Source organism: Ranitomeya imitator, unplaced genomic scaffold (assembly GCF_032444005.1).
Source record: "Ranitomeya imitator isolate aRanImi1 unplaced genomic scaffold, aRanImi1.pri SCAFFOLD_1630, whole genome shotgun sequence".
NCBI lineage: Eukaryota > Metazoa > Chordata > Amphibia > Anura > Dendrobatidae > Ranitomeya > Ranitomeya imitator.
In genome coordinates this window covers 200001-205633 of record NW_027193998.1, presented here as the reverse complement: position 1 = coordinate 205633, position 5633 = coordinate 200001, and the positions used below count along the sequence as shown (strand labels likewise).

Below are 5633 nucleotides of genomic sequence, written 5' to 3'. Positions count from 1 at the left end.
AAAGTTAATAAAGTTTGATAATATTAATAAAGATTGAGGACAGGAAAGCTTGAAGTGAACCCGTAGGGGTTAGAGAGAGAGTCCTCCTGAGAACAGTAGAATGATGGTCGGCACAATGACAGTAGGCCCAGCCAAGGAGCCCCCGGAGGAAGGTACACTTACCGAAACGCGCGGTCATTTCTGGACCATTGCTGGGGTCACCATACCTTGGGCGACTGCTTCTTTCATGTTGCCTGTGGCATATGTTGTGTCATCTGCTAGTTCCATTGTACACTATCTGTTTGGTTTTTCTATATATATATATATATATATATATATATATATATATATATATATATATATATATATATATATATAGAGAGAGAGAGAGAGAGAGATGTGAGGACTATTCCGAATGCTCAGCAGGGTAGGACTACAACACACAGGCGCTAGTGGTGGGCAACGATTTCCATCTGCGAGGGAAACTCTGGAAGTGCCCATCGGACCGGCCGGTCTCAGACAGCCCTGTTAACAGTGCTCTGGATTGAGGATGCTGCTGAAGTCTTCAGTAAAGAGGTAAAGAGACTGCAATCTTGTGTCATCGTTATTGACTGCACCTCACACCATCTACCTTACTGGGAAGCCCTGGGGACACACTTCACCTGTGGGAAGGTATACCATCTAGCTGCCATCACATCACCCCAGCGGACCCCACAGCAGCGTCGGTCACCCTGACCGAACACCACAGGTGGCGTCACGAACCCCTGACAGACTGCATCACCTTTATTGGATGCCCCTTAGCAGGGTCGCGGACCGGGTCTAGCCACCGTGACAGCCTCAGAACCGAACCAGAGGGGCCCGGTACCGAGAACTCGTGGCCCTGTGTCTGGGGCGATCCAGCAGCAACCACACATGAAATTCTATTACGAGCAACATTGCTATGTAATTTAAAGGCGTCTCCTTTTGTAATGTACAACGCCTACCTGGCCAGAACGAGACGCTGCGACGGCCCCTATGCTCGTTGCTGGCGTCGTTGCTTTTGATGTCAAACACGACGATTCACGCCGATCTAACGACCAAATAAAGTTCTGAACTTTCAGCTATGACCAACGATATCACAGCGGGATCCGGATCGCTGCTGTGTGTCAAACACAACGATATCGCTATCCAGGACGCTGCAACGTCACAGATCGTTGTCGTTCTCGTCGTAATGTCGCTCAGTGTGAAGGTACCTTAAGTTCAGCATTAAGCACAAAGCAAGTTCAGAGTCTCTCTGTTACTTCCCTGGTAAATGTTGTTTAGCATGCAGCAGAGTTCCAGAGTCCACAAGTGTCCCAGAGATCCACAGTAGGAGATGGCTGGATTACTAAATCCCAGACTTCCAGGAGCCGGTCACAGGCTGACTGCAGACAGGATTCAGAAGCACTGACTGAACAGCTGAGGCTGCTTATAAAGGCAAGAGGTGGAGAACAGGGCGGAAACATAGAAGCTGGAAACTCCAGGCTGACTCAGGGCAAAGTAGCTGCAGCAAGACAAAGCAAAATGGCCGACGGAAAAGCCAACAATAACAGAAAATCACAGCAGATATATCAAAGAGACGGAGAACCTTACAGATCCTGGCTGGTGATCGGTTCCTTCAGTTTTATTAGGATGCCGCTATTGTTTATAATTATAGAAGAACCAAACATGACAAGATCGATTTTACCTTCTGTGCTCCCCCTCATTCCTGATAGATTGAATCTTGTGAGCCGGACCCTCACTCCTCCTTTATTGTCTGTATTTGTCCCCTCCCATTTGTAGAGTGCTGCGGACTATGTTGGCGACATTGAAATGAACATTAGAATTATTTATAGTAGAGTTGAGCGAATTTGTTCGGGTTCCCTCTTATTCGGCAACCTATAGCTCTTACCAAACAAGCTGTTGAGGGAACTCAGCCTCCTGGATGGCGCCGGCTGATCAGCTGTTTGTTGTCGCAGTCACCACACATGCATGGAGAGCCTGTTTATGGGGTTCTAGTCACCAACAGATAAGAAATGGCTGATAAATTACATGACATAGACCAGAAGGCAGGCAGTAATTAGACTTCAACTCTGAGCATCCTCCACCATAAGCAGAGTGGCGCAGCGGAAGCGTGCTGTGCCCATAACCCAGAGGTAGATGGATCGAAACCATCCTCTGCTAAACGGTTGTGTTTTATACTCTTCATCATTACATTTCATCTAAATGCCCCTGTCTACAGCAAACCCTTTTGGCTCAAAAACACTGGTTAAAACCCTGAATCCCAGTTCAACTCGTGCCGCTAAAGGACCAGAAGGCCTTTACGACGTCTCAGAATTTTCTATAAACAAACCATAAAAGGTCAATGGTTCTCCTTGGGATTGTGCTACATCACAACTTTTTTCACTCTCCCCCAGTTTGATTCTCCATGTACTTAGAAAGGATTTGCTAGAACGTTTACTGTTATTGCAGAAAATGTAACAAAAATGCGCGCTTGCATAAGCGTTGGTGGTATAGTGGTGAGCATAGCTGCCTTCCAAGCAGTTGACCCGGGTTCGATTCCCGGCCAACGCATGGCTTGCTTTTTCACCATTGGTGTTGCGTTTATTCTCTTTTAATGTTTTGTGTTCAAGCTCATGCTCTACTCTCTTCTTACAGTTTAGCAACCACAAAAAGGAGAAAAAAAACGAAGAGAAGCGTTCTTAGCTTTTTCAACACTTCATCTAAACCATTTGCTGCTCATCAGTTATTGTTTGAAACTTAGTAGGGTTAGTCCGCAATACAAAAGCAATGCCAAGGTAAACATTGGTATTGTGCTGGTTGGTGTAGCTTCTGTCAATAGCAAACGCGTTTTGGCTCAAAAATTACTGGTCAAAACCCTGAATCCTGGACCAACTTGTGCCAAAGGACCAGAAGGCCTTCACGACCTCTCAGCAGTTTCTATAAACAAACAAAGCAATAAAAGGTCAATGGTTCTCTTTTGGGATTGTGCTACATCGCAACTTTTTTCTTCAAACTATGCAAGTTTTTTTCACTGTCCCCAATTTGATTCTCCATGTACACAGAAAGGGTTTGCTAGAAAGTTGCCCAACTGTATTTGTAGGGCACCAATCACGTTGTAGACTCCTTAAATGTTCTTCCAGTATGCAAAAATGGAATCCACACTTAAAAAAAAAAAAAAAAAAAAAAAAAAAGCTTGCAATGGCATGTGTGATTGTATATGAAAATTGTGACCTGGTGTGACGTGAAACTGACGATATGTTTGCCAGGTTCGGGGGATTAGCTCAAGTGGTAGAGCGCTCGCTTAGCATGCGAGAGGTAGTGGGATCGATGCCCGCATTCTCCAATACTACCGCTGAATTCCTTTTTCGCTGGGTTGAATGAATCATTTTTACCACCTGCTCGTGGCACCCATGGCCAAACCTAGTGGGCTTTCAACAATCCTTCGATAGCTCAGCTGGTAGAGCGGAGGACTGTAGCTCTAAATTAGCAATCCTTAGGTCGCTGGTTCAATTCCGGCTCGAAGGAAGTTTTGTTTATCCTATCAATTCAAATGAGCTTTATTGGCAGGACTAAGTACTTGTTAGCATTGCCAAAGCATATGGTAAAAATACGGGGGTGGGGATATAGAGGTCCAAGGAATATCAAGTTCCTTTTAGAGGATAGGGGATGTTTCCAGGGTGGGGTATAGGAGTCCATGACATATCAGAAGGTTTTTCTCCAGTTTGCCTCGTGAATTCAAAACATCGTCAGCAAAATGGCTTTTACTTGAGGGAGATGCTTAGCACCAATGCAAAAACTTCTTCAACTGTAGCTTACTACTGAAGCAAAAGGGTGCAACGTCCCTGGGTGGACTCGAACCACCAACCTTTCGGTTAACAGCCGAACGCGCTAACCGATTGCGCCACAGAGACATGATTTTCAACAAAAACAAACAAACATTTGCAAAGCACCAAGAATAATTTAGTTGCCAACAGATAAGAAATGGCTGATAAATTACATGACATAGACCAGAAGGCAGGCAGTAACTAGACTTCAACTCTGAGCATCCTCCCCCACAAGCAGAGTGGCGCAGCGGAAGAAATCATAGGCCCCGTTTCTGCCAACTCTCTCTTGGTTTCCCGTAGATCAGTTATTACGGCTCTTTCTTACATTAATATATTTCCCATTACAGAATATTTTCTCCTCTTGATCTGCAGTTTGTTTCCTCTCTTCCCTCTCGGCTCCTATGACATTTATAAGAATTCTAAATACTAAGAAATTTAAAAAAATGTCATTATCTCACTGCATACCTGAAGAAAACATGCGAAGATCAAGAACATAATAAGAGTAGAATCCACAATAAATGTCAGTGTTGAGGCCCAGACTGGCCCATAGGGGAACAGAGGAATTACACGGTGGGCCCCTGTGCAGATCTGGTCCCCGAACACCACTGTATGGACAGTACTTGGCTTTATTTACTTGATTCAGAAAAAAGCAGCATCTCATCATTCATTAACCAAACTATGCAGTTTATTATTATATAGCGATATAGGTAAATTCGGGAACGAGGGATGTGTAATATTTGTAGGAAGGTGAAAAGTGGGTCCCCCAAAGTCAATGCTATTGGTGTGCCCTTTGATTAAAACCAATTGGCAAAGACCAACTTGGGCCTCTGGAAAAAGGGAACGTTCCCTCCTTTCTTGGCCTAAACCCTAAGGAATCCTGTAAATGTGCCAAAGTTAGCAATAACCATGTAATAAATGCAAAGAAATAATTGCATAAAGTTATTCCAAGCATAAAGGTGTAAAAGGCACAAAAAGCTTAGAATCAGTCATAGATGCTGAAATCCAAAAATTATCACTTTATAAAGTGACACTTGTCAGATCTGAAAAATGCGCTCTGGCCGGGAAGTTCTTAAAAAATAATTTCTCTTGAGTTCCAAGTTTCTCAGGAAGCTTTATTAATTACAGCAAAAAAGAAATTACTGTGCTGGCTGGGAGTCAAACCCAGGTTAACTGGTATAACACCAACGCTCCATATCTGAGCCTTCCATGGTCAACTGCTTGGAAGGCAGCTATGCTCACCACTATACCACCAACGCTCCATATCTGAGCCTTCTATGGTCAACTGCTTAGAAGGCAGCTATGCTCACCACTATACCATCAATGCTCCATATCTGAGCCTTCCTGTTATGATAAGGTAATTCAGTACCACAATGGACATAGAGGTCAGAGCACATACAGTGACCTGACAATAACCCAAAAACATAGAATGAGCTCTGAGACGTGGGAACTCTGCTGACCGCAATCCCTAATCCTCTCCAACCACACTAGAGGCAGCCGTGGATTGCGCCTAACGCTCCCTATGCAACTCGGCACAGCCTGAGAAACTAGCTAGCCTGAAGATAGAAAATAAGCCTACCTTGCCTCAGAGAAATACCCCAAAGGAAAAGGCAGCCCCCACAGATAATGACTGTGAGTTAAGATGAAAAGACAAACGTAGAGATGAAATAGATTTAGCAAAGTGAGGCCCGACTTTCTGAACAGAGCGAGGATAGGAAAGGTAACTTTGCGGTCAACACAAAACCCTACAAAAACCACGCAAAGGGGGCAAAAATACCCTCCGTACTGAACTAACGGCACGGAGGTACACCCTCTGCGTCCTAGAGCTTCCAG

The 5633-nt window shown here is 44.5% G+C and overlaps 3 non-coding genes across 3 annotated transcripts; 2 read left to right on the top strand and 1 right to left on the bottom strand.

Annotated features, from left to right (window-relative positions):
* The first annotated feature begins 2478 nt into the window (after positions 1-2478).
* TRNAG-UCC (transfer RNA glycine (anticodon UCC)) lies at positions 2479-2550 on the top strand. Its single transcript has one exon. It is a non-coding gene; the product is annotated as a tRNA-Gly (tRNA).
* An 868-nt stretch (positions 2551-3418) lies between these two features.
* TRNAY-GUA (transfer RNA tyrosine (anticodon GUA)) lies at positions 3419-3504 on the top strand. Its single transcript is given in 2 exon segments — positions 3419-3455; positions 3469-3504. It is a non-coding gene; the product is annotated as a tRNA-Tyr (tRNA).
* Positions 3505-3816: 312 nt separating this feature from the next.
* On the bottom strand, positions 3817-3890 carry TRNAN-GUU (transfer RNA asparagine (anticodon GUU)). The gene has a single exon. It is a non-coding gene; the product is annotated as a tRNA-Asn (tRNA).
* Positions 3891-5633: the final 1743 nt, after the last annotated feature.